At 39.0% G+C, this 21,070-nt stretch overlaps 1 protein-coding gene across 3 annotated transcripts in view; it reads left to right on the top strand.

Annotated features, from left to right (window-relative positions):
• Positions 1–13,088: 13,088 nt before the first annotated feature.
• The window catches only part of LOC132405330 (C-terminal-binding protein 1-like), a 124,805-nt gene continuing 116,823 nt past the window's right edge, over positions 13,089–21,070 (top strand). Inside the window, exons 1-2 of one of the 3 annotated variants that reach the window (XM_059990045.1) lie at positions 13,089–13,571; positions 13,730–13,806. The gene's annotated coding sequence lies outside the window, so the exon portion shown is untranslated. The remainder of the gene's footprint in view (positions 13,572–13,729; positions 13,807–21,070) is intronic. The other 2 variants (XM_059990044.1, XM_059990047.1) reach the window with 2 other exon arrangements.

Genomic DNA, 21,070 nt, shown 5'->3' with positions numbered 1-21,070 from the left:
CAATAGAGCAAAACATTAGGGTTAGGGACTCCATTGCAGTGCAAATTAGTCATAGTGTGCTATACAGAGCTAACGATTGGTACTATGTCAGTTGATTGGTTGAAGGAATGGAACTGAATGGTTGAAGGAAATTAGCTGTTCTTGAACCTGATGGTGTGAGACTTCAAACTTCTAAACCTCATACCTGGTGACAGCTGCAGGAAGATGGCATAGCCCAGTTAGTGGAACCTTTGAAGATAGATATTCCCTTCTTGAGACACTGCCTCACATAGATAGTACCGATGGTGAGGAAGGATATGCCAGTGATGGACGGACTTCAGTACTTTCTGCAGCTTCTTACCTTCCTGCCGCATCTACTCAAAGGAACTCTTTTGCAAGCACTGGATTGCAGAAACATAAGATACAGTGCAGTTTCAACACAATTGTGGATGACACAAGAGTTGATCAGAATATCAGACCCAATCTGGAAATTACACCAAAAATGATGAGCTTGCATTTAAGCAGCATCACAAAGTTCATACAAACTTCAACAGGGCGCAGACAGGAAGCTTCTCCTGGTTGAGACATCTGAAGCTAGGTTATAGTCTCTGAAAAGGGTAGATGATTTGGGACTGAGGAGATTTGCTCATTATGTTCAATCAAAACTATGATTGATATTTTCTGGATTTTACAGTGCCTTGTAAAAGTAGTCAGCTCCCAACCCTTTGTTCACATTGCAACCAGGGATTTAAATCAATTTCACTGAGAATTTTTATTTGTGAATCACATGCTCCTTTTATTTCCCCCATAGTAGAGCCCCAAAAAACAGGGGAAATTGTAAAGGATGAAAAACTAAAAATACAAAAGCTGAAATGTTAGTAGTTCAAAACTATTCATCCCTCTTTTCTCAGTACTTAGTTGAACCACCTCTCACAGCTCTTGCAGCCAGTAGGCTTTTTGGATAAGTCTCCATTAGCTTTGCACAATGTGATGGAGCAAAATTTGTCCATTCCTCCCTGCTAAATTACTCAAGCTGTGCCAGGTTATGTGGGGAGTGGTGGTGGACAGCAATCTTGAGGTCTTGTCAGAGATGTTTGATTGGGTTAACATTAGGACTCTGACTAAGCCACTCAAAGACATCAATTTTCTTCATCTGAAGCCACTCCATGGTGGCTCTGGCATTGTCCAGCTGAAAGACAAACTTCCTCCCCAATTTAAGGTTTCTGGCAGAAAATAGCAGGTTTATCCAGAATCTCACTGTTTTTAGCAGCATTCATATTCCCATCAATGCTGATGAGATTTCCAGTCCTTGCTGCTGAAAAGCATCCCCATAGCATACCTTCACCATACTTTACGGCAGGAATGTTGTTACTTTGTTGAAGAACAGCATTACCACTTACCATACCACTTAGCGATGAGGCCAAAAATTTCCACTTTTGTCTCATCCAACCACGAGACCTTCTTCCACATCATTATACTATCTTCAATGTGACACTTCGCAATGTCTTAGCAACACACACAAAATACTGGAGGAACTTAGCAGGCCAGGAAGCATCTAGGGAAAAATGTACAGTCGACATTTTGGGCTGAAACCCTTTAGCAGGACTGGAGAAATTTGCGATGTGTCTATGGGTAAGGATCTTTTATTTTAGCCAGGGCTTCGCCCTTGCCACTCTTTCATAAATATCCTTTTTTTTTTGCCAGGTCTGAGAGATCATGGAGCCATGAACTTCAACTCCAGTTGCAAGCACTGCATTGAGATAGTCTTGTCCCCTTCCTCAGAATTGTGCTTCTCGATTATCATTTCTCTTGAATGCTCTTTTGTCTTAATTTTGGTTTGGTCTGTTGAAAATCTTCCATAACTGTTGGACCTTACAGAAAGAGAGGCATTTATTCAATCCTCCAATTCTCTACATTAACAAACTGGGGGAGCTAGTAAGCAAATATTGCTCCTGAAGAAAGTTAGCATAGTAATTACAAAGTGGATGAATACATTTCCAGTCTCATGATATTGGTTTTTAATTTTTAGTATTATTGACAGCTTTTGGAATTTTTCTTTTGATCTGACATTATGCACAATGTTTTGTAGAGTTGCTTAAAATCCTACTTCAATATATTTTATGTTCATAAGACAGTAAAATGTGAAAATAGTTGTGGGGGCTGAATATTTTTTCAAGGCACTGTAAGAGAATTGAGGAATCTGCAGATAGTTCTGGAAAATGACATTAAGGAGATCAGCCATGACATTGGTGAATAATTTGAAGTGCTAAATGATGTACTGCTGCTCCTAACTGTTACTTTCTTTTTGTAATTGCCAGACAATGAATGACTTGCCTAGAATGGTCTGGTCACTATTGTTAACTGGGCAAATAAAAATCAAGTATTTTGAACTGACACACGATCATTGAAATAAAACAGCAGCATATCACCCTGTTTCTCAATGAATAATGATTATTTAGTTTTTGTTAAGGCAATCTATGAAAGAAAAATCAGCTTTATTTACCGCATATCTATTGAAACATATGTGTTCTTTGAAGTACAGTGAAATTCAAGGTTTGGATGGGCATTTGGGTTCTCATGAAAAATATGTAAAGATGCACATCTATTGATGGGATTTCAAAAAAAAGCCTAACTTGATATGAATTCCTGGGACAAAAAAGAGGAAGTCTTACTTTGCTTTGGATCACTTCTGTGGGAACTGTAGAACAATTTTACATTCAGAGTACTTTGAAACAGTAGGGGGAGCTTTACAATGTTTTCAGATTCAGAAATATCACTGTTGTACCATACATTGCAAAATGTGTTAATTTGTGGCAGCGGTACAGTGAATGACTTGCCACTATTGTTAACAAGGCAAATAAAAATCAAGTATTTTGCACTGCCACACATTATTGAAATAAAAAACCACAGATTAACCATTTTGATTTACAAAAAATAAGTTCTAGGAAATTAAGATAACTTACTATAAGTTACAAAAATAAGTACATAGTATAAAAGAAGAGGCATGGGGTAATGTTCATTGATTCATGAAATCTGATGGGGAAAGGGAAGAATATTGAGCATAGGTCTTCAGGCTCCTGTCACTCCTGCCTGATGGACGAGTGCATCTCCTAGATGGTAAAGCATGCTATCTTCTTGAGACACTGCCTACACTGAAGTACAGTTACTGTTGTGCCTTCTTCATGATTGCATCAATATGTTGGGCCCAAGATAGACCCTCTGAGATGCTGACACCCAGGAACTTGAAACTTGAAATGAACTGTGTACTTGATTGAGTATCAAAAGTGGGAATGTTTTACATTTATATTATTAGCTATTATTGTATTATTCTATTCAGAAAATGAAACTAAATAAAACTACTTAATTTAATATCACTATAACTGACAGAAATCAGAATTGACAAAATGTTTAAGAATAATGGTAACAATCAATAGAGTTTAAAACAATTAGATGCTTTTAATCTGAATTTAATAGATGATTGTTAGGTAAGGGCTTTGCAACAACAGTGAGTAGATGGAATTTAAAAAACAGTTCAACTACAATCTAATTTAGGATCATAAGACTAAATGATGCGGCCAGCATCTTTCTTTTCCTCTTTTTAATATCTAGTTCTTCAAATGTTCTTCTAATTAAATGACTCATTAAGAATGATCAACAGTACAATCTTCAGAAGATAATTCTATCTGTAATGGTTTTATTATGGAGTAAAAAATCACTTACTAAAATCAGTACAAGCAGTGAACACTGGGGGCGAGTTTAATTCAGTCTAGTGGAATTCATCAAGAACTTTGATTGATTATGGGACTAATTGACAGTTTTGGTTACGCAACTGCTAGAATCACATTACTATTAGAAAGTGATCTTCTGTTATCTTTATTGTTGGAAAAGAGGATAACAGTTAGGTTAATTCAGTAAAGAACATGAAATTTCTCAGAAATACATACATGAAAACAATTAAGTGTAATTTCTTTTGGTTCTATAGTGTATCCTATCTCTGGGCATCACTGCAATGACTTAAAATCTGAGTTCTGCAAAATATATTTGAACACACTCCACAGTAACTCAGTAATGCTGATATTCAACCAACGGAGCTTGAGTACCATTCAATTAGATGGCTGATTTACCCTTAACCCATATTCTTTAAAATCCTTACTGTGGAAATATGAGTTGATTCTGATCATGAAAGCTCATTTGCCCTGGCATCAATGCATTTTAGAGTCAGAGTTAGAGAAAACTACAGCACAGAAATCGGACCTTTGGTGCATCTTATGGTTTTATAGGGAAAGACTGAGTAGATTAGAACTTTATTCCCAGGTGCATAGGAGAATGTTAGAGGTATATAAAATAAGTGGTATAGACAGGATAAGTGCAAGCAGGCTTTTCCCAGAAGATGGGCGAAACTAGAAGTAGAAGTCGTGAGTTAAGGGTGAAATGTGAAATGCTTAAAGGAACTATTAGGGGAACTTCACTTAAAGGGTGGTGAGAATGAGCTGCCAGTGGAAGTGAGTTTGATTTAGGAGCAATTTGAATAGGTAGAAATTTGTACATGGATGGGAAGGGTATGGACCAGGTTCAGGCCGACTGAAATAGGGAGATTAATAGTTTGACAGTCTAGATGGGCAAAAGGCATGTTTTCTGTGCTGTAATGCTCTATGGGTCAATATGGTTCAACCCATTTTTCAAAACAAAGGCCACAAACACCTTTTTACTGGTCTGAAAAACAGGCGGTCAAAAAGGTTCTGCCTACCATATTTCAAAAATTCTACCCTCCAAGGCTTCTATCGTAATATTTGGATAGTTAAACCCCATTTTCTCAATACACCTCAATAGGTTCCCCACAATTTTGCTCCTCATTAGCATTCTCAGTAGCTGTCAGTCTGCAAAATACTCTGTTGTACAATTGCAATGCTATTGTTTCTACACGACTAAGCCAGCTGATGAAAAGCAATGATTAAAGCGATCCTTCTGTAGGTCTCACAGTTTAAGAACTACTTGGTTCATACAAGCATCTCTCTCGCCGTTTCTGCCAGGTGATATACCTTGTGTTCTTTATAAATATATTCACTTGAATACACAAGAATTTCCTCACCGCATCTCTGACATTGTAACTTCGCCGGAAGAACGACAGCAATCCTCTTTGGAGACGTACACAAAGCTTCCGCTTGCACTTCTGACGAAGTTATGGCAGCGGATTGGAAATAGGTAGCAAGGAAGTTATCCTGAATTTATTACACTTCATAAAATTAATTATATGTGGGCATTCTTACAGAAACTGCTTTCTGACATAGCGGAAGAAGTAAAACGAAATAATCAAGCCTCCCACTATAATCGACTAGCACCCTTCTAATTAATGCATATATTAAAATTACCCTATTGTCTCTGAGTTCATAACAAAGTCCAGTTAGTTTCAGACTCATAGGGCCTGGGTGTGCCTATTCTACTTCCTACTTTATAAGCATATCGTATGCATTTTTACCCCCTACATTTTTAGCACTAAATTTAATTTGCAAGTCTTTGGAAGAATATAAATTCCTTCGTAAATCATTAACCGCATTCCCATCATGCCCTTTCTTGCGTCAACTGGGAGTCATCGTTGATTTCTGTATCTCTTAAGTTACAACAGTTCTGTTTTAATTACTGCCCCTCAAAAATTGCGTTTTAAAAACGTGGAAATAAAATTAACTTGTAAAATAACTCAAGTCAAATAGAATTATACCTCTATTTATAGATTCAAGATCAGATATTCTATTTTCTTTCACATTTAAAACCTGAGTTGGAACCATCAATTTTTACTGTACTTTCATATAAATTTAAATATATATATATTTGCATTCAATTGCTTTCCATAAGAATCTTTGTAAAGGTTGTGCTTAATTAGAGGTTCAGATAATCATTCATCTGGCTAATTGTGGATATGGCAAATTATGCTAAAGATTGTGAAGGCACAATAGACCAGATAGAGGCTAAGTGGAGGAGCATATACGTGGCAGAAATAATTCCATTTGTAAAACTGTGAAATCATATCTTTGAAAACTGGGAATACATGTTCAACACTAGGATTTCAATTGGAGCAGAGATGAAAGTATTTGGACCTTACGAGTAGAACAAATATCTATTAAAACACACACGCCAGTTTTGTATATCAAGAAATAATTGAGTCTACAATCTAGCAGTACGGGGCTAGTTAAAGAATACAACATCAGCATTTATTTAATATTACTGTATATTAATGAGAAAATAATATGAGGAAACATGCTTAGGTAAGTCGAAACAAAAGAAGTTAAAGTGAAAACTAAAATGCATAGAGGAAAAGGAATAATTTACTGCAGAGGCAGGAGGAAGAAATCTCAGGAAGAAAATGGCAGTGAAGTGCAAGGATGTGGGTGGAAAAGTATTTTGTTGCAGGAGAAAGTATTGGAGGAGAATCTGAAGAATGAGAATTAGATGATTTGCATCACGTTAGATAGTTTTGTTGAAAATAGCTGGAACCAACTATCCTGGGCTATTTGGTGAGACAGGAAGTACTGTATATCATAGAACCTTAGAACATTACAGCAAAGAAACAGGCCCTTCAGCCCTTCTTGGCTGCGCCGAACCATTTTTCTGCTTAGTCCCACTGACCTGCACCTGGACCATATCCCTCCATACCCCTCTCATCCATGTACTTGTCCAAGTTTTTCCTCAAATGTTAAAAGTGAGCTTGCATTTACTTCTTCATCTGGCAGATCATTCCACACTCCCACCACAAAGCTCCCCCCAATGTTCCCTTTAAACTTTTCCCCCTTTACTCTTAACCCATATCCTCTGGTTTTTTTCTCCCCTAGCCTCAGTGGAAAAAGCCTGTTTGCATTCACTCCATCTATACCCATCATAATTTTATATACTTATCAAGTTTCCCCTCATTCTTCTACGCTCCAGGGAATAAAATCCTAATCTATTCAACCTTTCTCTGTAACTCAGTTTCTCAAGTCCTGGCAACATCCTTGTAAACCTTCTCTGCAATCTTTCAACCTTATTAATATCCTTCCTGTAATTAGGTGACCAAAACTGCACACAATACTCCAAATTTGGCCTCACCAATATGTTATACAACCTCACCGTAACATTCCAACTCTTATACTCAATACTTTGATTTATAAAGGCCAATGTACCAAAAGCTCTCAGTTAGGCTTCTTCCATGCGCCAGATACTAGCAGAAAGAATTAGTTTAAATAAAGAATCTGTTGAACTTCACTTAACCTCTGAAATGCCCTGTTGCATTTATTTTACTTGTTTGTGGTGGAATACAAAGCATTAAAATATTAGGAAAAATGTGGATGTTTATTTACATATGATTTCCCTTACTTGTGTGTATCAAACATTAAGTCTTCCATCAAACCCTATCAGCAGTACAAAGCCTTCAACATTTTTGAATGTGCTGTGGGTGAGAGCTGCTTTAGCTTTATAATTTTGCTAATGACAAATATAAGAATAAAACTCGAAGCAAAAATGAGCTGTTTATAATTCAATGTAATATGGCAAGTCTGAACAAGGTTTCAGCTGTGTGTGATTACTTTTCTACTTTTTTCCTCTTGAACAATATAAACAAGAAAATTTTGAGTTGGGCAGCACATCTTTCACATTAATCTCGAAGGGACTGCGAACTAACTTTATCAGAATGCCTGGACACCAAATGTTAAATTACAAAGAGATTAAACAAAGCAGGTTGTATTCCCTTGACTTTAAAAGGCAAAAGGATGATTGGATTGACATTTTCTGGACAGTAAGAAGGATGATGCTAGATAGAAAATGTATCTTTTCCTTAGGGTGTAAGAAGACCATAAGACATAGGAGCAGAATTAGGCCATTCAGTCCAAGTCTGCTCTGCCATTTGATCGTAGCTGATCCATATCTCTTTCAACCCCATTCTCTTGCCTTCTCCCTGTAATCTTTCATGCCTTGACTAATCAAAACCGATCAACCTCTGCCTTAAATATATACCCAATGACCTGGCTTCCGCAGCTCTCTGGGGCAATGAATTCCAGATTTGCCACCCTCTGGCTAATTTTCCCATCCTCCAGAACCATACCAGTATCTGTTGATTCTTCAAAGATCATTACTAATGCCTCCACAATCTCTTCAGCTACCTCCTTCAGAATCCAGCAGTGTAGTCCATCTGGTCCAGGTGACTTCAGACCTTTCAGCTTCCCAAGCACTTTTTGCCCCCAACAGTCTCAGACCTCCACAGTGAAAGCTGATGCAAAATACTTACTCAGTTTGTCCACCATTTCCTTGTCCCCATTGCTACCTCTCCAGCGTTATTTTTCGGTGTTCCAATAACGACCCTTGCCTCTTTTGCTATTTATATATTTGAAAATACTTTTGGGATCCTCTTTGATATTACCGGCTAGCTTACCTTCATATTTCACCTTTTCCCTCATGACTTTTTAGTTGCCTTCTGTTGGTTATTAAAAGCTTCCTGATCCACTAACTTCCCATTAATTTTTGCTCTATTATATGCCCTCCCTTTTGCTTTCATGTTGGCTTTGACTTCCCTTGTCAACCATGGTTGTGTCACTCTGCCTTTAGAATACCACTTCTTCTTGGGATGTATCTATCCTGCACCTCCAAAATGCTCCCAGAAACTCCAGCCATTGCTACTCTGTTGTCATTCCTGATAGTGTCTCCTTCCAATCAACTCTGGCCAGCTCCTCTCTCATGCCTCTGTAATTCCCTTTACTCCAATGTAATACTGATGCCTTGACTTTAGCTTCTCCCTCTCAAATTGCAGGGTGAATTCTATATTATGATCACTATCTCCTGGGGGTTCCTTTACCTTACGGTCCCTAATCAAATCTGGTACATTACACAAAACCCAATCTAGAATATCGGTTCCCCTAGTGGGCTCAACAACAAGCTGCTTTAAAAAGCCATCTCATAGAAATTCTACATATTCTCTCTCATGGTCTCCAAAATCAGCACCAACCTGATTTTCCCAATATAAAACCCCCATGATTATCATAACATTGCCCTTTTGACACACATTTCCAATCTCCTATTTTAATTTTTAGCCACATCCTGGGTACTGTTCAGAGCAGCACTGTCTAAAAATTCAAGTCATGCCTTTTAGCAGCAAAGTTAGAAAGCACACAGTATCAGAAGGTTGGAACCTTCTTCCTCAAACACTGTTGATTATAAACCTACTTAGATAAGATTTTTGTTAACCTAGGTGTTATGGGATATTGGGCAAGGTCAGATACCTAGAATCAGTCACTTATCAACACTGACCCTGGTAATAGATTAGAAGTCATAAATCTCATACTGTCATTCATATGTTTATTCTGTAATAGGAGAGAAAGAAGCAAAGTAAACCGATGTTAAAAAAATGTTTTTGAGATGTTATTGGACACTGATGCTGGATAAAAATGACTTCTTCAGGTTTAAACTCATTTTCAATGCTTCCCTGCCCCACTATGCTGGAATTTGTCTGAGATTACCACATGCAGTAAAAGTTAAAAATAGATGAGAAAAATATCTTGGTATTTACTTGCATTAGCATTATCTATTGTTGCTCCCGAATACCTGGCATTGTTTAGCTTGGAATTTTAAAATAATTTTCTCTTAGATGGTTGAGGCCCATCTAAGAGAAAGACATGACTACTTATAAAAACAAAATCGTGGATCACACCGCTATGGCCTCACAACTCTATTCAAGTAAACTACTCATGACCAATTTTCTAAATCTTCTATCTCTTGATTGTCTTGATCCCTCAGCTATTGAAGGCAGTTTGCTCATCGTTCTCCTCTTTAATAGTTTAAAATGATAGCACTTTAATTATCAGAAAGGATGAGCCCTAACAGAGAGCATACAATCAGGATAAGACCACAGATTTTATGGTTCTGAATGCGCGTATCCTGTTTGACTGTACTCTTAATCTATAGTACATCCTGAACTGGCATCCTTCTTAGCTGTTAGCTATAATATATATTACATGACATGTTATTCTGTGCAGATCCCATTAGCACTATTTTTAGGTCCGAAACAATGTGAAAGAAAACTACACAAAGGGAAGAAGTTCCCCTTTACATGGTAAATTGCATGGCACTCTGCAATTTCTTCCATTACTTTAAACTTAGACTAGATATGGATAGTAATGGCAAAACTAATGTTAAAAATATTGTTCAACCTGAGGCAATAATGAATTTCCATTTCTTTAAACATGAAAACATAAATTAGGAATAGTAAATCACATAGTTCCTGGAGCCTATTTTGTACTTTAATAAGGTCATACTGATCTATTTGTAACCTCAGCTCTATTCCCAAAGAACAGTGGTAGTCTTGGCCTTGTTCACCAAGATTTTTCCTCATTTGAGGATTAAATAGGCAATCTTTAATTCCCAGCCTTTTGTTCTATATTTTCCCACAAGGAGAAACATTGTCTCCACATTCACACTGTGAGGACCCCTCAGGATCTTATGTATTTTACACAAGACTCCTTTCACACTTAAAACTCCAACAGAAGCAACCCTAGCTTTTCTAAACTACTGTCTTAAGAGGACCTGCCCATTCCAGATAATAGTCCAGGAAACATTCCTGAAGTGTTTCCAATGCACCAGCATCTTTGTTATATATACCCCAGGTGGGGTCTCATCTATATCCTAAATAACTGAAGCATCATTTCCCTACTTTTCCATTCATTTCATCCAGCTTTCTTAAATTCTTAGCAACACACACAAAATGCTGGAGGAACTCAGCAGGTCAGGCAGCATCTATGGAAATGAAAAAACACCCAACAATTTTGCAGTCTATCACCATTTATTTTGCTGCTTTATTATTCTCACTGTCAAGATGGACACTTTCAAATCTTCCCACATTTATTCTCCATTCATTAGGCATTTTCCCACTCGTTTAATTTAAGTAAATTCCTGTGTATAATCTTCATATCTTCTGCTATCTATGTTTATGAAATCAGAAAATTTAACATCTATACCGTCAGCCCTTTAATCAGTCATTCATATAAACTGTAAAGGTTTACACTTCAGCATCAATCTCGTTATATTTTGCAAATCAGAAAATCTCACATTTGTGGTACTTTTTATCAGCGTACCAGCCAACCTTTTATTCGGGCCAATGTCACCTCCCACACTGTGATGTTTTATTTTCCACATATTTAGTAGTCAGAAATTAAAAATCACGATGTCATTGGCAAATCCTGTTATATAGGAGGGGTGATTGATATGTTCTTGGCCTAAGGTAGATGTTATTAACTTCAAACTTTCTGCATAATCACTCAGAGTTGAACTGCTCATTCATGTAACGAGAGCTGTATAACTCAACTATGTTAGGCCATGGATTTATCAATCACCCCATGCTGTGGACACTTTCTGGAGGTCCAAGATCTGTATGCTCCACGGCAGCTGGACTAAGTGTGTAAATGTAGGAAGGGCTATGTTGAAAAATAAATGTGCTAAGTTTTCTAAAATTGTCTCCTTCTACCTCAGGCCACAAACTTATCAATCACCACTCATATAGCAAATAGATTCATGAAACTACTATGAACCAGATATGAATGTGTTTCCCTGAAATTCCTTGTCGTACATGATCTTTGGACAAGATATTTGGTATTCTTTTGCCAGAGTCCCACACAATGCCTACCAATATCTATATTCTCAATGTTTTGAGTGCTATAAAATTTGAAAACCATTACAGGCAGCACCATTGTCAATTTGTTAACACATCATCACTTCATCTTTTATTCATGCAGTTGAGTCAAAACGTGCTCATAATTTGTCCATTACTGGACAAGACTAATCTCCTGCTGCTTTTTTCATTATCACATTTCTCAGATAATTAGGAATATTAGACATTGAAATATTGGAACAAGAAAGATGTATCACCAAGCTCCAAGTTTCTCTTTTCAGAATCTTCCCACACTATTCAGCACCAAAATTACATGAATACGTGCCTTCTACTATTGTGAGAGCTCCTTTCCCCACTGATTACAGTGAGGCACTCTGATAACCATTCTATATCTCAAAGCCTTTCAGCAGAAACTACTAGAAAAGGTAGTGGATTCCATCTCATACATCACAGGAAAACCCTTCCAATGATTGATCACATCTACTTGAAACATTGTAGAAAAGTTCAGGGAGTGCTATGTGGTCTTTTGTAAGAGACGTTAGCCAAAGTTTTCATGCATCTTTGCAGGCGGACTTTAAGTATTCATTTTTTTTAGAGAATAAGCATAATTCTCATCTGCACCTTAACCAATTATTTACAAGAACCTTTTCATTGCTTGCAACACCTCATGCAGTTCAAATGAAAGGCTGTTGGCCTCCAGATACTTACTGCCTGACCTGCTAAGTACTAGCAACACTCATTTCACCTGCACACTTCAAAACTGTTCCATTTATGTTTGTGCTGATATTCCTACATCTTATTCAATGTTCCTCATCCAGGATAGCATTACTCACCAGCCTATTCTGCAGCTCTTCATGATTCCAAACCCTGATTAAGGGAAATTTGCCCAATTTCCCTGCTGTACTTGTGGAGTTACACAGAACAAGAGGAGGCCCCTTCAATCAAGTTCATCTATGCTGACCCAGGTCCCATTTTCCTACATTTGGTTAATATTTCCTCTGAACCTTTTCATTCCACATTCCAGCCTTCTAAACATTCTAATTTCACGACTTCCTCCAGCAGCTCATTCCATATAATCGAGGTACAGGGCTTGCTTTGCTATTTATCACTTGGTATGTTCTGTTTTGTTATGTTAGGTGTTGTTCTGAGAGCATTATGGGGCAAGTTATATTGGCGCCAGACTGTATGGCCTCATCAGACCCTTGGCAGTATTGGTTGCTAATGCAATTGATGCATTTCAGTGTTTCGAAATCTCACCCCTTCTCTGAAAAAGCCGCCCAACGGATCCCTCTTAAATCTTTCCCCTCTCACCTTTCTTGTTTTAGACATCCCCACCCTGGGGGGGGGGGAAAGGCCATGGACATCCAGTTTCTCTATGCAACCCCCCCCCCCAATGATTTTACAAGCATTTGAAAGGTCAACCTCACACTCTAAAGAACAGCCTCCCATCCCTGTGAGCGGGGTTTCGCCGATGCACCAGGGCGTCCCAGCCTCCCGCACCCGCTCCACGCGACACGGGCGGGAACCGCGAGGCCAACGGCGAGAGCGCGAGCAGGCGGAAAGCCACGCTACGATTGGCTGACAGGTGAGCACGAGAACGGGGGCACCGGCCGGGCGTGGCGAAGGCCGCGCTACCGCAGCGGAGACCGGGTGCGGGACACGGAGCACCTCAAGCCGCAGATTCAGCGCCGAGGGCGGGATTAGAAAAGACCGAAATGAACCGCCGGCCGCACATTCAGGCCTTAAAATAAATCAGCGGCGGGCATATTCCAGTGGTCAGCCCGGATTGGCCGCGCCCGACGACGGGAAAGGAACAACTTCCATGTTCAAAAGCGCCGGCAGGGAAAGGGGCGGAGCTTGACGGGGCGCGGTGACGTCAGAGCGCCGAGCCGTGTCGTCACGCGTGGGGGTTTCTTGGATGTGCGGAGCGGCAACATTGTACGGAGTGTGATTGTGGAGTTTACTGATCAATGTGAGTGTGAGGGCCAGCGGAGTGGATCGTGCCGCTACCGGCCAGCGCTTCGGGCCTGGCCTACAGAAAGCTAATGAATTCAGCGGCAGCAGCAACGCACTTTATTATTTATTTATATTTTCTCTCTCTTTCTACCCCCCTCTCTGTATTTCCGGTAGGAACAGCCTCGCTGTGGGAGTCAACAGGAAGCAGCATGGTTTAGGAGCTGGAGTACTTTTTGTGAAAAGAGATTAAGGTAACTAATAAACGTAGCTGTCCGAGATGCTTCTCATATTTTTAACGGGAGTAAGAGTAAGGTTTCGGTTCTATGCGCTCCTCGTTTAATGCAGTGTTATCGAGAATCTGAACGTTCGCTGGCCCATCTTCGGTAGAACAGATAAAAGTTACAAATTTAGATCTTGCCAAATTTTGGTTCTAAATATCACATCAGAAGCCACCATGTTCCACTGTTCTTATTCTAGCTGTATGGGAGTTTGACTTAATTGAGAAGTTTTTAACTGCGTATATTATTTAAAATGTTCTTTTTGTTTATACATTCACACTTTTATCACTAAATTTTCAGTTTGGAATGAGTATTGTAGTGATTTGCATATGTCCTTCCCCAGGTTTCTTGTTTTTCGATACTTTGGCCTTGTACCAGTGCAGACTTTATAATCTATGTTGTGTGTTGAGTTTTGATTCAAGTGAAGTGGCATTGGTTTGATTACAATTGCTGATGTATTTCTATTTTAGAGCACAAAGACAGATTTTGGATTCTTTCTGAAGACTTAAACTAGAAAAAAAACTATTGCATTTCAAAAAATGGGAAAGAAAACACTTTCAAAGTCAGATGCATAAATACAATGTAAAACTTTCTTGCCAAAGCATCACACACAATATCACCTGATCAACAACATCCACAAGTGAAACATAAATTACATGCAAATTTATAAGAAAGGACATAATTTAAGCAGTCTTTTGCAGTGCAAAGTGGTCATGGTATTGCTACACTGAGGTAGTGATTAGGGTTGTGCCAGTAGGTTCAAGAACTAAATAGTTGAAGGAAAGTAGCTATTCTTGAACCTGGTGCTTCTGTACCTCTTGCCTGATACGTGAAGATAGCATGGTCTGGATGGTGGGGATCTTTGATAGATTTTGCCTTCTTGAGGCAGTGCCTAATGTAGATTCTACCAATGGTTTGCTGATTCTATGTTATAACTCTTGTGCTATGTAACTATTCTCTAAATGATACTTTGAGGTGTTCTTCAAGCACCTACTTAACAGCATTGGAAAATCTCCTCAGCGCAGTAGTATTAATGAGGATTCAACACGTTCCCTCTCAGATAGCTAGAAATAATGTAACAAATGGTGTCATTGTCAGTACAGCCGGAAGGTGAAAATATTAAATTCAGTGTTTGGGGCAGAACTTACCCAATTTAAAGTCTGTACGTACCTTCAGATTGAGTGGACCATTTAGTGAAGAGTCTTGAGTGCATCCTTGAGTTATCCCAATATGCTTTACGGCCAAAAAAAGTATAACCATTGTTGTTCTATGTATAACAAGGTGATTTATCCCTTGGGTGGGTGGGTATTAGGTGACCTGATGGGTGGGATGCTGGAAAGCACTTGTGTATCTGCGAAATACTGCTTTGGATGCTTTTGCATTCACCGGAAAAGCAGGTGGGCTGAGTTCAATGGCTGATGTAAATAATGATACTACTTACACAATGGTGCTTCCTCAGAACTGTACCACATTGGTAGTCTGGATTTTTTTGCAATCATTTGAAACTCATCACTTCATCCAATTGGTTGCAAAGATGTAATACACAGGGTAGAGAATGAGGACAGGCAGTGACTCCGTTCAGCATGTTTATCTGTAAGTGGGTGAGGTGATTTATTATTACTGAATAATCAGGATTGTATATGGTGATACATGTGCACTTTGATAATTTCCTTTGAACTTTGAGTTCCATTTGGAAATAGACATTTGGCCTGCCACAGGAACCTAAAGTGTATTGTGGTATTCTTTCTAAGGAAAGTGAAAGATATTCGTTTTTTATATGATCTGAGGTTTTGAGACAATTTATATGGTCCACATAGCTGGTACATTTACTATAAGAAAATATGCCATCAAATACAGATGTCAGTGATTGACCTTGAGCATTTTGAGATTCAAATGCTGTATTGTAAGAAAATGTTGATTTCTCATGGGAAAAAAATATATGCAGTACTGAGTTGTTCTATTGTGTTGCTCTTTCTGGTCTGTGCTTATTTAGTACTCAGTTAACTGTTAATAAAATGAGGTCGTTGGGAGAGGCATGGGTAATAACAATCCATTGATGCTGTAATCTGCATATGTGCATAAATCTGATAAGGGCATGGTCATACTGGATATATTTAGTATATCAGATAGATGCGGTATATTTCATTAATTGAATTATGCTGTTTACCTAAATTCTGAATTCATCTTCTAGGTCACTGACTTCAAGACAGCTCCCTAGGCTCTATTTCCAAAGTGTCTTGAAGGGGAAACTCAGGAGGTTGAATTAATTTCTAATTTTACATTATTCCACATGTAGATTGATAATTGCAATGGTTTCAAGGAGGGATTAAAAGATGACTGCAATTAGTTAAGAAAAGCTAGCATGGCTGTATATCATGAGGGGCAAGGATGGAAAGGAGTGTGTGTAAATAAAAATTTGAGGTGAAGTCAGGGAAATTAATGAGTTGAGAGCAGGAACATTTTATGATGGGTAATGGTTAGAATTTTATTGATGGAGTATGAGAATATGGAACCTGGAACCAATATTGGGTTAGCAATATTGCCAACTAAGTAGGATGTGATGGGAGAGACTAGGTTAGCCAGGGGTTAAATGTTGTATAGTTTACAGAGAATGTAACATGAGTACACAACTCGGAAAGCCCTAAACTGCTAAATCTGATGAAGGCTTAAGCAGAAAATGATGAATGAGGAAAATGTGCTGAACACAGTTTCTGATGGAGAGAATGATGTATCAGTAACTTAGCTTCTCATTAGATGTGGCACCAAGTTATGAATGTGCATTTTCAACCTGCAACGGTGGTCAGGCAAGGAAATGGAAATAGTAGCATATGCAGTTTGTGGTAAGGTCCCAGAAGATGGGTTGACTTTTGCAAAATTTGACCTGGAACCAATTTTTGTTCATCAGAAAATAGATTAAAAGTAACTTATTCTCCATACTGCTTGTTGCCCTTGAAGGTGATGCGAATTGCTGATTTGAAATACTCTGGCCCTTTTGGAAAAACAGTGCTCTTGGGTATGGTTTTCGCTCTAATGTTCCTGTTCTCAGTAGCGCTCAGTGTCTGATTGCAACCTAACCTTAAACGCCAAGGGCTGGGGAGGTAACCCTTGCATTTCTCTGAAATGTCAAGTTTTGCATGTAGGGTTATTGATAACATTGCAGACCAGCCAGCAATGTACAGTATTGTTGATTTGTATGTTACGGTGGAGAAAACAAGGTTAGCTACAACCAGTCTTTTCCACCCTTTGTAAGTGCTGTTATTGATTTTAAAGGACTGCTAATAAGAAGTTTAAATAGTAGCTGTTGGTGATGAATTGATCCTAGGAAATGCAGGTCAAATGATTCCCATTGCAAAAACTTACTATCCTACACTTTTCTGTTTTACTAGAAACCCAGTAGAATTTAAGAGAAAAAAAAATTGCAAAACATCTCTTTCCCAACTCTCATCATTCTGCAATCTTTGGTGCAGTTGACTGCACTAAACTTCTCCAATGACTTTACTTACCTCAATAATTTTCAGTACCTTAGCTGTGTAGAACTTGAGTTTGAGGCAAGCTATTGATAACTGATTCTGCTTGTACTCAATAAAAGGTTGAAGCTGTTGCATTTCAATTGATAATGGTCTCCTAAAATGTAATAATACTTTGATAATATTAAGCTCAAATTTGTTGTGTGTTTGAAGAGCAATCTAGTTGCCCCACTTAACCCATTCTCTGCAGTCCTGTAACATTTTACCTCCATATTTATCTTGATCCCCTTTTGACTATTACAATTGACACTGGATTAACCATACTTTTAGCCGGTGAATTCTAGATTCTAAATACCTGCTGCTTAATTACCAAGTTTTATAGGGAGGTTTGGGACAATATGTAGTATTTAACCCTTAAAAGATGGGGGCACATCTGGGATTCATCTGGATGAACAATTTGAATCTGGGGGGAAAATGAGAATACATGCATGCAGCTTGCGTGTTCTTTCTGTGACTGTGTGGGCTCCCCCAGATTCTCCAGTTTCTGTCTTCATCCTGAAGAACTGCGGATTGATAGGTTAAGTGGTGACTGGTTATTTCATAGGTGAGTGAGTGTTGGAATCTTTTGGCGGGGTGGGAGGTAGGTGGTGAATGTGGTTGGGAATGTGAGGGTAAGAAGATACAAGGGAAAATTGGGGGAAGTAAGACAGCTGCATGACAAGGCTGCTATTTCAGTTGTTCTCATGAAATGAGCTAAACAATAGTCAGTGGGGATTTCAATATGCAGGTAGATTTCGGGGGGAAAATAGATTGGTGCTAGATCCAAAGGAGGAATTTGTTCAATGCCTACGAGGTGGCTTTTTCGAGCAGCTGATGGTTGAACCCACTGGGTGGGGAGGTTCCGGATTGGGTTTTAAGTTATGAACCAGATTTGATTAGGGATCTTAAGGTAAAGGAATACTTCAGACACAGCAGTCATAATATGATGGAATTGACCATGCGGTTTGAGAGAGAAGCTGAAATCAGCAGTATCAGTGTTACAGTAGAGTAAAGGGAATTACAGAAGCATGAAAGAGGAGCTAGCCAAAGTTGATTAGAATGGGATGGTGGCAGAGCAGCAGTGGCTGAAGTTTTTGGAATGTGCAGGATAGATACACACCAAAGACGAAGTATTTTAAAGGGAGAATGAGGCTACCGTGGCTGACAAGGGAAGTCAAAGACAGCGTAAAAGCAAAAGTAAGTGTATATGCTGTTCCAAAAGTTATTTGAAACTTCTAGCAATTAATACAATGCAACTAAAAAAGCCATAAGGAGAAAAAACATTAAATATGAAGGTAAGCTAGCCAATAATATAAAAGAATACCAAACTTTTTTTTCATATATATATAAAGAATAAAAAAAAAGAGGCATGAATGGATATTGGACCACTGGAAAATGATGCTGGAGGGGTAATGATTGGGGAGAGGGGTGGTTAAAGAAATGGCAGACCAACTGAAGTATTTTGTAGCAATCTTCAGTCGCAGTATGCCATAAATTCAAGAGTGTTGGGATAGAGGTGAGTGCAGCTGCTATTAATGAGGAGAACGTGCTTAGAAAGCCGAAAGATCTGAAGGCAGATAAGTCACTTGGACCAGGTGGACTACAACCCAAATTTCTGAAAGGTGGCTGAAGAGATTGTAGAAGCATTAGTAATGATCTTTCAAAAATCACTAGATTCTGGAAAATTGCAAATGTCCATTCTTCCTTAAGAAGGAAGGGAGTCAGAAGTAAGGGAATTATAGACCACTTAGTCTGATTCCAATGGTTGGGGAGATGTTGGGTCCATTATTAAGGTTGAGGTTTCAGAGTCCTTGGAGGACCATGATTAAGTAGGGCAAAGTCAACAGTTCTTGGGGAAATCTTGCCTGACAAATCTATTAAGGTACATTTAATGTCAGAAATATATACAACATCCTGGAATGCTTTTTCTTCGCAGCCATCCATGAAACAAGAGGGGTTCCACAAAGAATGAATGGCAGTTAAATATTAGAACCCCAATGTCCCCCCAGCTCTCCTCCCTCCCATGTGTAAGTGGCAGCAAGCAATGATCTCCCCTTCCCCCCCACCAGCAAAAAAAAAGCATGGGCACCCACCACCAAGCACTAAGGCATGCAGCAAATGTAAAGCAAAGACACAGATATGCAGTACTCCAAAGACTATGCATTCAACATACCACTGGTTCTCTCTGTCTCCCCTCTCGTTTCACAGCAAGTGGGAAGACATAACAAACAACTCACTGGTTTACAATGTTAAAAGTACGTTGTGTCGCTTTTTCCAAGCTCTGTGCCCAAAGATCTCAGGTCTCTGGACACATAACCAAAGAACTTCCAGCTCCCATGACACACTGGTCCAGGATACCGACCTTCGATCTACCCGTCTCCAGAACCCCGAGATCCTAGGCCCCCAGAAGCAAGCAGAACTCTTAGGCCACACTCTTGGCATGTCGGATAACAGCCAGCTGTGACACTCCGAGAGCGAGTCCCATTCCCGCAAAGAACCATAGTCAGCGTGTAACTCCAAGTCAAGATCTTCAAAAGAAGCCAGAAAAGGAAAAATAGAGATATTAAAGATGGAAATTGAACTGTTTCTGAAGATGCAAGCAAAAGAGTTGCCGTTTAGTGCTATCTTGACTAAGTTTAGCCCTCCTTAGAACTCTTTGAGAAAATAACAGGTAGCATAGACAAAGGAGGGCCAATGGATGTTACTTACTTGGTATTTCAGAAGGCCTTTGACAAGATGCTGACCATGAGGCTTAACAGGATAAGAGCCCATGATATTACAGGAAAGATACTAGTATGGATAGATGACTGTCAGATGGTAAACAGTGGGTATAAAGGGGGGTCTTTTCCGGTTGGCTGTTGGTTACTAGTGGTGTTCTGCTGGAGTTGGGACAGTGACATTTTCTGTCAATGAATTGGATGATTGAATTGATGGTTTTGTGGTCAAGTTTGCAGATGATAGAAAGATTGTTTAAGAGGTGGGTAGTGTTGAAGAAGCAGGACTTTATTTCCCTGGACAACTGTGAAAGCCAAGTCATTGAGTATACTTAAAGTGGAGGTTGATTGGTTCTTGATTAGTCTGGATATCAAAGGTTAAAGGGACAAGGCAGGAGAATAGGGTTGAAAGGGATAATAAATCGGCCATGTTGGAAAGGTAGAGCAGACTCAATGGGCAGAATGGTGTGATTCTGCTCCAGTGCCTTTATGGTCTTGTATAAATGCCTGTGATAATGTTGGGGCTGCTTTCAAATAACAAAGAAGAACTTTATTTTAAAAAAAATCACAATCACAAGGAATAAAACATTTAAGAGAGGGTCTCAGATTTGAGGAGGACAGTCATTATGACCTGATGGCTCGATTCCAAGGGTTTTGTAGGAAATGACTGCAGAGTTGGTGGGTTCTTTGGTTGAAAATTGAGACCGTGCTGAATTTAGGGAGGATACTAGAAGATTAGGAAGCAATTAATGTGATTCCCTGTTCAAAAAGTACAGAAGGCTGAAGGTAGGAAACTGCAGGCCAGTTAGTCTAACAGTGGTTCCCAAACTTTTTGGGTTACCACCCCCTTTGCTTCCAGACTGCACCCCTAATGCAGTGAAAGAAAATAGGAACTGCAAATTCAAAGAAGTGACAAGTAGTTGCAAAAAGTATTTTAAATCTGTTTAAAGCTGCAAATAAACTTATTCAATTACAGTAAAAACTACTTCCATCAGCAATTTTACAGCATACATTAAT

This window comes from Hypanus sabinus, chromosome 15 (genome assembly GCF_030144855.1).
Source record: "Hypanus sabinus isolate sHypSab1 chromosome 15, sHypSab1.hap1, whole genome shotgun sequence".
NCBI classification, from domain to species: domain Eukaryota; kingdom Metazoa; phylum Chordata; class Chondrichthyes; order Myliobatiformes; family Dasyatidae; genus Hypanus; species Hypanus sabinus.
Note: the sequence above shows the minus strand (reverse complement) of the source record. Positions and strands in the feature narration are given on the sequence as shown.